Genomic DNA, 13,859 nt, shown 5'->3' with positions numbered 1-13,859 from the left:
AAAGCAAAGACCAGTTTGGAATGGGACAGCATAAGCAGTTTGCAAAGCCCTGTATCAGCAAACCACATGGGCAGCTCTGTCATTTCTGGATTGCAACTTCAGAAGGAAAAAACAGCAAAAGAAAAAAAATCCCATTGAAAGAGATTGCAAAAGTTTGGGTTAAAATGTACTCCAGCTTTTGAAATTGCAGCCTAAGCCCCACCTCCACACACCCATCCCCACCTCCAGGCTGGGAAATAAAAGTAGCGAATGGCCCCAGCAGCTGCTGGCAGCGGAAAACTTTTGCTCCCAGCGTGGTGGGATTGGCATCGGGAGAGTCCTGAAATTGTGAGTATGGCAGCACCTGCCCCCCTGCGAAGAGATGCGGAGGATGACTTTGGTACTGAGCCCGCTCGGGGTCTGCCTGCGAGCTGCAGGAGGGGTTTAGGGTTCGGTAGATGTGAAGTTTCTCACGCGACTTTTCCCCGTGTTGTTTTGCAAGACTTTGTGAAACTGTTTGGCTCAGGATCTGTTTTTTTCCAGCAGCTTAAAAGCTAAAGGGGAAAAAAAAAAGAGCAATTACAAATGGTCTGCTTGCCTGTTCCGTGCCGGCTTTCTGCACGTCTTTTGTCGCTTCCTCTCTGCTCGCACATATTTATTTGAGCCTTTCTTTCCCATAAGGCAGCTCCACTTATTTCTCCCTTTGCAGGGAGTTTTCCCGACCCCTGAGGCTGCCACAGTTGGTTTCTCTTATAGTTTTGCTTCTTCTTTTATGGCAACGCCTCTTCTCACTCCAGGTCTTGGCAGACTCTCAGAGAGGATGCTGGGCAGGCGTGGACCTGACCTGGCACAGTGTTGGTGCCACTCAGGTACCCTGGCCAGACCCAAGCTTCTCCAGCAGTGCATTGCTTGGGAGTGGAACCGATTCAGGGCAGGATCACCGTGTTGGTTAGAAAAAGCTGATGTGACCTCCTGGCTCTGAGAAAATTGGTGGCGGGGAGCAGGAAAGGGTTAACACCAGGGGGAAAGCCTTTCTGCAGCTCTGCAGGCTGTGGTGAAGATGCAAACGGCCCAGGGACCAGGGTGATGGGTTGCACCCGTCTTATTTGTTATGTGCATTTGCTGCTGAGGAGAGGTGCCGGCTTAGCCAGGGGACAAGTCCTGTGTTCAGGGCTGAGCTGCTGTTTCTGCCTGCTCCTGCCAGCGTCCTGCTGCGTTTTCCTTAGCTGGACTGGCCTCAGGTGAAGCAGGCTTCTTCGTTTCTCCTGGGTCTTGCAAATGGTGGAGCTGCTGTGTCCCTTAAACCGGCCAATGCTTAAAGCCTTGGAGGTGGGCATAGCCTCCTGGGAGTCCGCTGTGGGACCAGCCTGTCCTCCCTGAAAACCCTGATTTTTGACACTTAGAAGTGAGGTTAAATGCTGGAAGAAGGCGTTGTGCTTTGCACAGCCCGGCTGATCACGCCGTGGCCACGCTTGCTGCTTCTGTCAGGTTTCAGCTGTAGCGTCCCTGGTGGGCATGGGGACAACAGGGATGGCTGTGCTGGGGCAGCGGGGAGACGTCCCACCCCGGACCTTCTGGTTCGCCAGGGGCAAGGCTGCCCCATCCTTGGCAGTACATCCAGGTTGTAGGGAGAAGGAGCTGAGGTTTATTTGGGGAGACCTCAGGACACAGACTCAGGGTGCTCAAGGATGCTTTATGTCCATCTACAGAGGCTGTAAATCCTGTTGCTGCTCCAGTTACTGAGCAGGTTTCTCTTTGCTTAAGAGGCACGTTATACCCAAGGCTCTCTGCAAGGTGCTCGTACGGATACAGATGCGCCCTGGATCTCGCATATCTCTGGTGGTTTTGGGCAATTGCTGTGTCAGAAGGGCACATCCCTCCCTCACTCCTTTCTCACCTGGATGTGTGTCTGAGGCACCTTTTCGCAGTGTGCATGGGTTTGCAGCCGTGCCGTGGGCTTTCCCCGGCTGGAACCCCTGCAGTGCACTGGGGAACGGGTGGGATCTCTGGACCACGATGCTATCGGGTCCTGCTGCTTCGTGTCCAACCCGAACAGGTTCTGAGCTCTTCACCGCTGCTCTTAGTGCTCCAGGTCCACGACAAAAAGGAAAATGCCGGTCAAGGACATTGGAGTAAATCAAAGAACAAGGGCAAATGAGGCAAAAAAGAGAGACACTTAGTGCTGGTTATGAGCAGAACCAAGTATACCCAGCCATACAAACAGGCCAGAGCTGAGCTGCTTTAGGAGCATATCAAAATTCATATCTATATTTCACCCTACCAGCTGTATATGATAACCTTATATAGCATCTGCTTGAGGCAGTGCAGTGCAGCTCGCCTGCAGTTGCTGGTACAGCTCCAGCGGGCAATGGAGCATCCTTTATCCAAGTGCCCATCAGGATCTGATTTCTCACCCGTGGTCCAAGCCATATCGATCTGCTCCAAAGGGCCTTTTATCTGTTATTTGCAGAAATTTCATGACTGCATTTTTTTCCGCTCCCTGCCCTGGTCCACGGTGTCTTGTGCTCAGGCAGAAGATGCCAGAAAGGTGAAAAGCGTTAGAAAGGAGCATCGCCTTCCTTCTGTGGCATCCATGGTGGCATCCATCTGCTTTGCCATCCACTAAGAGTCAGCAGCTGTTGAAAAGCCGTGCGGCCTGAGCGAGGGTTTGCCCTCCGCCTTGTCTGCACAGACACGTACAAAGCTGTGCTCTGCTTTGGCCAATTCCTCATAAAGCTTCTGAAGGGCTGTTGGGGGAACCACTGGCATCAAGCTGGCTGTGGGAGTCCTCCTGACTCACAGTTCTCCTGGCTATTATTTATTATGTGGTTCTTTTGCAACGTGCTCTAATTTCTCTTCATTTTCCCTCCTACACTTTCAGTTTTCTTGCCTTTGCCAGACATGCTGCTGGGCGTGGGTGGCATTTCCAGGCTCTGAAATGCTTCGTCCTGGCTCTCCCGAGCACTCATAACCCAGCCGTTCAGTCTTGCTGGGCTGCTTGGTCTGCTGCCTCCCCTGCAGCAGCCCAGGAGTCTCCAGGGATCCTGTTCTGGCCAAAAATAGATCCCAACCCCCCTTTCTCTGTGGTTCCTGGCTCCCAGTTTGGTCCCAGTGCCTCCCTGGGGCTACTGGTCTGCCCCATGCTGCTCTTGCTGCGGCTCAGCAGTACATCCCAGCTTTATCCTGAGCATGCTGCATGTGGCCTGGCTTGAGCCATCCCATGGATTAAATGCTTGGTGTCTCAAGCCATTACCTTGCCAAATGTGGACTTGAGAGATGGCTTGGGAGCCTCATTACCCATCTTGGGACCTGTCGTCAGCCCCCAGGCTTTGAAAATGATAATTTTTGAAAGAAATGGAGGCAGTGGTGTAAGACGCTGCAGAGCAGCGAGCGACGAGGGGAATTTCTGGCTTGAAACATGATTCAAATATTTGCAAGGCTCTGAAATATCCTCCGGGAGAGATTGATAGTGGGTCACTGGATGGAGAAACCCCGGGACAAGATTGTTCCCAGGGATGCAGGAGAGGGCTTGCTGCCGGCTGGGTCCTGGGCTGCAGACAGGCAGCTCAGCCAGGGCCAGATGTGGCTCCAGCTGCAGGTCTGGGGACTTCCAGAAAATAATCTCCTTTTTCACTGGGCTTCCTTGATCCGTCTGAGTGTGCCAGCCCATACCTGCTCTCGGGGTGAGCAGGAGATGCTTCTTCCAAAGGGTGTAAAAAAAACTGGCAGGAAAAAGAAAAGAAGCAACATCCCTCCATAATAAAGAAGACTTTCTGCAGTCCATTAATATTAAATAATGGAGGAATGACATTTAGTTGTGACATGAGTTAATTCCCCCTGCTGCCCCAAATATCAGCATTTCTTCCCTTTCCCGTGCCAGCTCCAGCCCCCAACAGCTGTACTGGGCTGGGGCTTGCTCCTTGTCCCAACACTGCCCCATAATGCCACCAACTCTCTCCTACCCTCAGTGTTTCCTCCTGGGTGTTTATAACCAGCTCTTCTCCTCCTCTCTTTTGCTGGCTAAGGAATTTTTTCACTTCTCGTAAGCTCTACTCTCAGTTCCCTGTTCATCGTGGCAGCATTTCTCTGCACCTGCCCTCCGAGCAATCCCTCTTGCGTGTGGGCGGCTGGCATCATTCCCAACTCTCAAGTGAAGGAAATCTTACTGGTTTCCTCAAAAAATGTGGGGACGCTTTGATTGCTAATCTGTGGATTAGTCTGGAGGGAGAAAAGAGCTGCCCTTGGATGTCCCATGGAAATAAATGGTTAGGAAGCAAGTGCGCTGATGTGTAGGTGCTCCTCATGCAATACTCAGCATCAGCCTGGGGGATCAGGTCCACGGTCCTGGGCAGACTGTGTGTGCAGATGGAAAATCCTGGGGTTTTTTTGTTGTTGTTATAGATAATATATAGCAAACAACATCTGCATTGCTCCAGGAAGACTGTGCTCCAGGGAGCTATTGGGACTTTCATTCAGGCTGCGTGTACAAGGCACCAGGCTTTTGCAGCGTCTCCTGCTTTTCATTTTGCAATAGCTTCCCCTTCGAAAAGTTAGTTTTTCTCATCGGAGCGTGTTTGCATCCATCAGGTGCTGGAGCCCCTTTGGCTGCTGCCTTTTTCTCACTTTCATACGTTTCCTCCAGCTGCTCCTTCCAAACAGCACTGCGAAGTCTTGCATCTTTAGAAATATTCAGCAAAAAGCCCATCTTTTTCTCAGTCTTCACTCCTGTCCAAGCATCAGTAAAGTATGGAGGAAAAAAATTATCAGGAAGGTATTTATGGTGTGTAAAACCCCAAATTAGAAAAACTCTGGTTTGGGATCACCTTCCTTCAGACTTCTATTGGCAGATGTTTCTCCGTAGACTCGAGCACCATGTCTGCAGCCTACCGAAAGGCAGGTCCCCGCTGGGGAAAGGGCTTTTCATACTTAATTCATCATTTTAACTCCTATCCTGAGGTTTTGAGCTGCTTGAAGCAGGGAGTATTTCCCTGCCAAACACACAGGAGGTGGTACTAAAATAGAAGATCCCCACCGAGGACATCACTTTGCTGTAGTACACACCACATCTGTTCGTCCCCCCGTCCCCCCGATGCTCAGCATCTGGCACGGTCCAAAGGAGAGGGCTAACCTCTTATTCAACTTACTGCCTAAAATCTTACAGAGAAGGAGTAAAACTTGCAAAGCTGTGAGCTCCCTGTCTGGCAAACGTCTTACGCGTCCTTGAGCTGAACCACGTTCATCCACAGCACAACTGCCAGCACAAACAAACCCATAGTTCACCCGGGGAGAAAGAAGGGCAGGAGCTGCGCCAAGGTTTAACGAGATGTTGCTTTTGCATGGAGTGGGATGCACCCTGCGAGAGCTTGGGAAGCGGCAGGAACGAGACGGCGAGCGGGGGGGTCTCTTTGGGTACCGGACCCTGACGGCTCCGTAGCCGTGGGCAGCCTTTGAAAACAAAACCGTGTGAATGATTCATGTCATTATGCAATTCTCAGCCTTGCTGCTCATGTAACTCACTGAGGATCTCATGGGGATTGCGGGATCTCAGCCGCAACACCTCCCTCGCCCGTAACCTCTGCGACTCCTTCCTTCTGCGCTCTGAGCCACTTTTGCTCTCGGGTGCTTTCCTCTCTTGCAGGCGAGGCCACCTCAACCCTTGCGATGGGTGCTGTCTTCTTCCCAAGGATGCATGATGATGGCAACCGCCACCACGAAGGTCATCCAGCACATGGGGACAGTCCCCATGCCCTGCTTATGGCTCTGCTGGCCTTGATCTGCGGAGCTGCAGGAAAGCTGCATGCTCTCTCAGAAATGACCACCCAAAACCAACCCATTTTTTTGCAGTGGGGAGACCCTCTCCCTTTTACCCTGCCATTTCCCCCCAGGGAATGCATGTGGCTGTGGCTGATCTCACCTTACATCAGGCCGCTGGACTTTGCACTGTGTCCCCAAGCTTTGTACGTTGCTGCCTTTGCCATTCGCAAGTACACCTTGAGGATGCGACTGGCTGTGCTACTTCTTCTGGTGGCCATGTTGGGTTGGGTTGGGCTATCGAAGTGATGGTCTGTCTCTGTGGCCTGCAAACGTAGTCCAGGAGGTGGCTCAGGGGCAGATGTCCCCAGAGTAGATGTAGGGTCAGGTGAACCCTATGTGACAGCATCCACAGCTCCAGCTCCTCCACATTACCCTTTTGCAGTGCCTCATCTCCACAGGGAATGGTGTGAGGGCTTCCATCTCCATTTTGGTACCACCACGTGAGCTCCGACCCCTTCACGACATCTTGCAGTGCTGGAGGAGGTGAGGACCCCTCCAAGAAGGGCTCCAGCATCTGGCAGGGCATGCCAAGGAGAGCAGGGAGCTCTGTGAGACCTCATCACAAAAATGCAGAGGAGGGCTTCATCCTTCCCAAGTCAGAGGGGGTCAGGGCTGGCACAGGGACCTCTGGAGAGCACCCGGTCCTGTCCCACGCCTCTCTCTCATCGTCCATCGTTGTATTTCATGGATTTCCACACCAATTTTTCTCTTTCTTCTAATCTTTTAACTTCCTAGTAACAGATTTCCTTTTGTTTAGCTTCTTGTGGGGTTTCTGGGATGTATCATCTCTGACACATTTCTCATTATAAAGAGTCACCGAGCTGGGCTGATCTCATTTTCACTTTCTTTTTGCCAGTTGGTGCAAGATGGAAACAGGTTTTGGGCACATCTACACATCCATTTTATTGCTCATTCTTTTTCCAGGGAGAGAATGATGTGTATACATTGGATTCTAAAGCATCTTTGCGCCCACATTTTCCAAGCCAGCTTCCCATTTAACACAGGCACGCTTATAAATACACACACTGACGCTCTTCCAGTTTTACCACTGGTGAATGTAAATTACCTAGAAATTCAGCAGAAGGAAGACAGATTATGGGATATTTGCTGGCATTTTGTCTCCCCTGCTGGGATTTAATTTGCTGTGTTACATTTGCCGTTATTTACTCAAGCTCTGCTGAGCCCAGCGCGTGCTTTTCCTTGTTCAGCTAACAGGAGCCATGCTGCTATTAATAAAGCCGTTGTGATAGATTTATGTCCTCGGGAATGGGACAGGACTCTGGTGCCACCGGGCCCGGTCCCCTGCTATCACAGTCAGGACCATTGCGCAAGTCCCAGGGAAACTGGGAGGTTTTGGGGTACTTCTGCTGGCCTGGTATCAAAGAAAGGACAGCTTGGGGAACAAGTGGAGCATCTTAATCTGTGCTGCAAAAGTTTATGGGATTATCTGGCCAAGCTCTGAATATACGGGGGTTATTCCCCAGATTGTAGCCCCGTGCTTTGCCACTTTGCAGGTCACTGTCTCCTGGGAGTGGTGATGTCAGGCAAGCAAGGCTGTAATTAATGGCAATATTTTATCGTAGCCTGATGGCATCAGTTGGTGTGGGACTGGCCTGCTGGCAACGTCCAAGCTCACCTTCCTGTACCCACAACACCCGGGGCTTGTCATGCCAGGCTCTGCCTTCCCGAGGGATGCTGTGACCCAGGCCAAGAATGTGGAGAAAACGGGGCTCTGAGGATAAATCCTTCATCTGTAGCTGAAGGAATAATATCAGCTGATGGATCTGCAGCATCAGGCACCTTTGCTCTCTGAACAACCATCCATCCATCACCTTCCCTGGACTATATGGGTAAATCCTGTGGGTAGCTGCTGGTTGGGGTCCTGCTGCACGAGCTGCTCCACTGAGCCCCTGCACCGAAAACATCATCTCTCAGAAGTCACCCTCGGTGAAACCTGGCCACCCGTGCACCTAGCTAGACTCCTAAATACCGCTGTTGAGCACGGAAAATCCCTCTGAGTTTTATGAGAGAAGCAATTTTGCTTGAGAGTTTACTTGCAGGCATATAAGGAAGCAATTTTCTGCTTCATCAGGGTGCAGTGCTGGCTTTAAATGGCTTTGTGCCAGGGTCAGTGACACCGCTTGCGGTCACGGATCCTCCCACCTCTGCCTGTCACCCTGCATCCCACCCAACACCAGCCTCTCGGTGGCTGTGTCTACCTAGCAAATGAATTTCACGGTCCTGTGATTTGGGGGAGAAAAGGTGAAACGCACCATTGAGAGCTCCAACAGAGCAGCGTTTGGCATCGTAAATAGCTTGCTGGGCTGAGATAACACCTCTGCCCTCTGATGATGTGTGTAAATGCATATAGCTGTGTCGGAGCTGCTGGGTACAGCTGCACATGAGAGAGCAGTGCAGAAACGCCGGGGCCGGCTGCAGCAGCTGCTTCACCGTGGGGCTTCCCTCCTCGTGGTTGCGGAGGGGAAAGGAGGACGAACAGTGAAGCATTTGGATGAAGATGCTCAGAAGGGTTTCTCAGAGCAGAACTGCAGCACCGGGCTGCTCTGTGAGCTAGTGAGATGCGAAGGTGTGATGGGGAGCAGACGCTGGCTGCGTTGTCTCTGCTTGCCATCCATGGTGAAGACCATCCCAGGAGGAGGAGACCCCAGCTGCTAAGGCACCTCCATCGGGAGGTGTTCAGGGAGAAACATGCCTTTGCCATCCCTCCTTGCCCCACCGTTGTGTCTCTCAGACATCCCTTCCCCCCCATGTATGGGGCAAGCTCTTCCCCTTTGGTCAGCAAGAGGCCATCAGCTCACCGAGCAGGCTTCCAGCGACCGTGTTGTCCCGATCAGTGTCTCACCAGGAGCAGAGGACTGAAGTCAAGCGGTGGCATCTACTCCAACTTTGCAGAAATGTCCCATCACCAGCACCAATAGACCAACATGCAGAAACCCTGTCTCTGGGGCTGGCGGGAGGGGGATTGGGAAGGAGAGGGGATTCTGCCGGGCTTCCCTCGGGTCTGAAAGCAGCTCGGGGCAACCTCTGCCCTCACTCCTGCAGGCAGGGATTTGCCCGTGGCCGCAGCCCAGTTCTTCAACCACCCCAGCCCTCTAGACAGCATTCCCCAGCTTGCAAACAGCAGGCTCTGACAGTCACTAAGCGCATTGAATAATCATGGTATGTTGTGCAAACACAGACTAATCGCTCTCGGGTAGCTAATTAAGATAGGTGGGATGGTCACTTCGGGCTTGTGTTTGTAAATGGTGCTGGCGTGCTGCATTCACAGCATCTGCAAGAGCCTGGTCTGCCAGACCCAGGGTTAGTTCCTTCCTTACAACGCTGCAGACGCAGTATCACGGCTTGCAAAAAGGCCTTGCAAAATGCTTTTCTGGGAAGGAGCTTACTCACCTCCTCCAGCTGTGAGAGGCACCGAAACTAGTCCGGTCATGGCAACCTGAAAACCAAACCCAGTGTTTTGCTGTCTGGCTTAAACCCCGCCATGTGTGGGGGGTAACCTTGGTCCGACACCCTCCTAATGCGGTTTTGAGCTGGAGGAGGAGGTTTGGCATGGAGCAGATGCTCGGCTGCAGGGATGCTATGGAAGTCATTAGGCAGTCCAAGCTCTTGTAACAGCATCTCAGCTCGTGCTTTATTGTTTAGGACAAAGTTCCTTCGAGGGCACAGCTGGGTGCAGCCTGCAGACCTTGCAGGGAGGAGCAAGCAAGGCTCTTTGCAGCACCCTTTCCTCCCCGGCGCGGCCGGGGAATGATGCCCGCTGTGCAAAGTCAGCCCCCACTGTCACAATCCCCAGCCTTTGCCTGTCCCAGTTTATCCACTGCTCCCCAAACGCTTTATAGGGGTAGGTGGTATCTGTTCCCTGGCTTGTTCTTGGGGAAACTGAGGCACAAAGACGGGAAGCAGCTTGCTCCGGAGCTGAGGTTGGGAGCTGAGTGCTGTCAGTCCTGGTCCTGCAGGGCTGATCTGGGAGCGGGTTTGGGTCAGGCTTTCCAAAAACAAGGGGTGGCACTCCGGGATTGCCTATTTCTCACCTTTTCCCATTGCGCTGGCGTGGCCCCTGTGTGCTCCACAGGTACCACGGTGAACGCGCGGGGATGCTTGGAGCAAGGCAGGAATAGCAATTCCCACCATGCGTCCTCTTCCCAGCATGCTGGAGGGGGCTTGGGCCACCAGGGAGCTGAGGGCTGCAGACCTGAGCCAGGCACGTCCCCCCCGCCACCAGTCCCGTTGGGTTTTGATCTTTTTGCTTTCCTTACTTCTCTCCTTACTCTGATGCAGGTATGTCTTCTGGTATTTGCTATCTCATCCCTCCTTTCTGCCTCCTTCCCCTGCCGTACCCAGCCTGCAGCACTAATCCTGCAGCGCCAGCTCTGCCTCTTTCCTGCAGAGGAGCAAATGCAGTGAGACCTCTTGACCTTACCCAGGAGAAATTGCATTAATCGAAAATAATCTTTCTTTCCATCTGGAGATGTCCGTCCACTAAGAGAAAAATGTGGCTCTCACCAAGCAAGTGCCATCCCCAGAGGGGATATGCTGCATTATGGGAGAGCTGGGCTGAGCACAATGGGCTCGATCCAGTCGTAGGAAACAAGAACCAGACTGACCTTAGCATGCTGCTATTTTCATGCAATTTTATTTTTATCAATTAAGTCTTATCTGCCTTTTTATCTGGTCTGCTCATTGTCCTTTGTGCTGGATCAAAGTACTTTTCTCTTTCATTTTTTCTTAAAGAAGCATTGTGGATCAACAGCATCTAAATGCAATACGTTACTCTCATTTTTAACTGCTGGCAACCTTTGCAGCATTTCAGATCTCTGCTGAGTGTTTCCCCTTGGGTCTCTCGGTGGCTCACCCACCCTCCCTCTTTCCTAGGCAGTGCACACTCTCAGGTAATACTGAAATAGAAGTACAAAACCTTGCTGAAGGTGAGATGAAGGTGTGCATGGTGGGATCGAGTCAGACTGGGCTGTGCATCCTCGGCCACCAGCTGCTGACAGATGATGCAGTTTGTCCTTAATGCAAGGGACTCCCCTGGAGAAAGAACTGAGTTCCTCTGTGGCGGTGGGGGAAATTTGGGGTGATTGTGGTGCACGGCAAAGGGTGAGGGGCTTTTACACCCTGCTTGGGCAGGGATTAGTGAAAACATTTCTTCCAGTGCTTTCTACCATTTTTCTTCTACCAAGAAGACTATGAAAGCTGATTAGGGAAGAGGTTGGACTATTTTTGGGTGCAGCAGCTTCCTGGACACCCTGAAGGTTTAAAGGATGCACAAAGGAGGGCCTGGAAAGGATGGGCAGGGAGACCAAAATACTCCTACAGACCACAGGATTTGTTGTTTGCAGGTCTGCTCGAGTGCATCTTTGTTGAGGAGGGCTAGCAAAGACATTAATATACTTAACCAGGGAAAGAAAGGCATTAAGCCTACAGTGTTTACCAGCTCCGTGAACATGCCCATCCCTGGAAATCCAGGCTCAGACTTCTTTTGGTTTCCTCCCTTGCTACCCTGGCACCCTTTTTCTTTCCCCTGTGTATCCCCTGAGCTTTCAAGAGGCTCCAGCAGCAAAGTCGGTGGCTGTAAATAATTCATCACAGCACTGCTCCCAGAGACAGGCAATATTGGATGCCGTGGTCCAGAGACAGGCAGGTGCTTTTGTTCCTGCACTGCTTAACCCTCCAGAGGTTCAGGGGAGCTTTTCATGGATGCTTTAATTTACGATCAAATTCACTTTATTGATCCCATCCTGTATTTTGTTGTAGCAATATCTCGTCTCTTGAAATGGGGCTGAGGGCAACAATTGCTTTTTGCAGAGAATGCTGTGGAGCTTGTAACTCAGCGATATGCAGGTGCCCCTGTTGAATTTACCTCTCCTGTGCAGTGCGCTTAAGGGTTGTATAAACGCCACAGTTAAGACAGTCTCCTCTTGCTAGAATTTGCATCAACCTGTACATTTGTTAATTTGTTTGAGGCTACGGTACTTGCTCCTTCGCCTCTCATCATGGGGGAAATAGAATTACGCCAAATAATAATGTAAAGCCTTTCACTCCATTTGCTGTAGAGCTTGCAGATGCCACTGAGATGGAAACATCTATTAGGGTGTACTGAACAACAAGCTAAAGCCTAATGGGTTTAACGTGCCTCTAAACAATACAGCTTCCTGAGCAGGAAGTCTGAGTACTAAAAACCCAACAAAGACATTGTCCTCCCGCACATCATTTACTTCACGGATGTAGCCAGTGAGAAGGGAGGAGAAAGCACAGGTCCGAAGGGAAGGAGGTCAGCGGTGCAGGGAAGGGGATGGTGGCTTCCCACAGATTTACATTTCTTTGCATGGTTAAATTTAGGTGGTGGTTGGGAGCCAGAAAGCAAGCGTGGAAGGATTCTTCCAGGGGACATGCAAAAACACTACGGCTGAAAATGAGAGGCAGGAAAGGAGGACTTTAATCTGTCAGAGACCTATGGAGGGATGGAGAAGGGCTTGCTGAACCCCTCTCCTGCAGGCAGGAACTGTCTGTGCCTCCTGCCTCTGAGCCCCCCAAACCCACCCTCATTTAGGCAGAGCAATGGTTGTCTATAGCCTGCTCTTGGGAAGGCAGCTTGGCCAGCCAGTGTCTCCAACGCTGCTTGATCTCATGCACACACTTCTGCATGCCTTGCCCTGCTGCGTCCATCAGCCCTGTGTGATGGGGAGCTGAAACCAGTTACATCCTGTGAGGACATTTAGCAGCAAATGTGACCTCAGCTGCAGCTGGTGAGCTTGGCCTCGCCTTGGTGGGATCTTCATGTCTGGGCAGATCCCTCGCGCTTGGCCCAAGACTGCTCCAGCACCGTTCAAGAGCTGAGCTAATGCCCAGCTGGGTTTTTCCTCTCAACCCCTTTTCCATCTCTTCAATGCTGTGGGTATTTTTCTCACTCTGTAGCACTGACCTTCAACTACAGTGTCACTGTGTCATGTGTATTGCAAACTTTCCTAGAATGCTAAGACAGCTTGACATAGTGCAATATGTAATGCGGAGGCTGGATCCTAGTCTCAGCTGTAGCTAACCAAATCAGAGGAGCTGCTCAAGGAGATGCACACCAGCACGGTGGAGACCAGAGCCTGCCCCAGGCACCGTATGAAGACCCTAGGATGCTCCTTGCGGCTGGCGTTCAGGGTGGGATTAGGGGATGTCTGGAGATCCGTTTACTAATTGGGATGGTTGATCTAGGTGTGTGTTTGATACCAGACAAAAAAAAGCCAAGGTGTCCTGTGTGGTTCAAGGATATGAAGGGGTTGATTGGAGCAGCCAGAGTCTCATAGTTTGGGACAGTAAAGATTGCCCTCCTTCCTCCTAGGGGTATTAAAATGATTATCAGAGGACCACAGAATGGCTGAGGTTGTAAGGGAACTCTGGAGATCATGTCAACACTCCTCCTAATGCAGCCCAGCCGGCTTTCCTTGCTGGGAGGGAGTGTTGCTGGCTCGTGTTCAACCCAAGGTCCTTCTCTGCAGGGCTGGTTGGACCCCAGCTTGTGCTGTTGACTGGGGTTGTTCCTCCCCAGCGGCAGGACTTTGCATTTCTCCTGGTTGAACTTCATGAGGTTCTCCAGCCCGTTGAGGTCCCTCTGGATGGCAGCACAAGCACCAACTGTCTCAGTCGCTCCTCGCAGTCTTGCATCTCCTGCCAACTGACTGAGGGTGCACTCTGCCCCATCACCCAGGTCACTGATAAGGATGTTAAAACAGTACTCACCCAGATAATGTTTAAACAATATTGGCCTTGATTATGTTGAACAGCATTGACCCCAGTTATGCTCTGGTATGGCTGGGCTTTGGGAATACCAAGATTCTGGCCCAGAGCTGCTTTGTAGCTTTGAAGTGGAATGATTGGTAATTTTTAACCTCTCATGAGCCCTGGTGATTAGCGTGTTTGTGTTTTGCATGCTGCATTTTTGCTTTGCAGAAGGCAAGTGCTAAAAGAAAATGAAAACCCGGAATAATTAATAATTGCTTACGACAACCCTGTGCCTGCTGTGTGGGTGTTTGCAAAGCACGACAGGATTTTGC

At 51.4% G+C, this 13,859-nt stretch overlaps 1 protein-coding gene across 1 annotated transcript in view; it reads left to right on the top strand.

Annotated features, from left to right (window-relative positions):
* Positions 1-235: 235 nt before the first annotated feature.
* SLCO2B1 (solute carrier organic anion transporter family member 2B1) overlaps positions 236-13,859 on the top strand; it is a 60,041-nt gene continuing 46,417 nt past the window's right edge. The window contains exon 1 of the mRNA XM_072855530.1: positions 236-327. The gene's annotated coding sequence lies outside the window, so the exon portion shown is untranslated. The remainder of the gene's footprint in view (positions 328-13,859) is intronic.

Source organism: Ciconia boyciana, chromosome 1 (assembly GCF_034638445.1).
Source record: "Ciconia boyciana chromosome 1, ASM3463844v1, whole genome shotgun sequence".
In the NCBI taxonomy this organism is placed as follows: domain Eukaryota; kingdom Metazoa; phylum Chordata; class Aves; order Ciconiiformes; family Ciconiidae; genus Ciconia; species Ciconia boyciana.
This window is presented reverse-complemented; position numbering and strand designations above follow the sequence as displayed.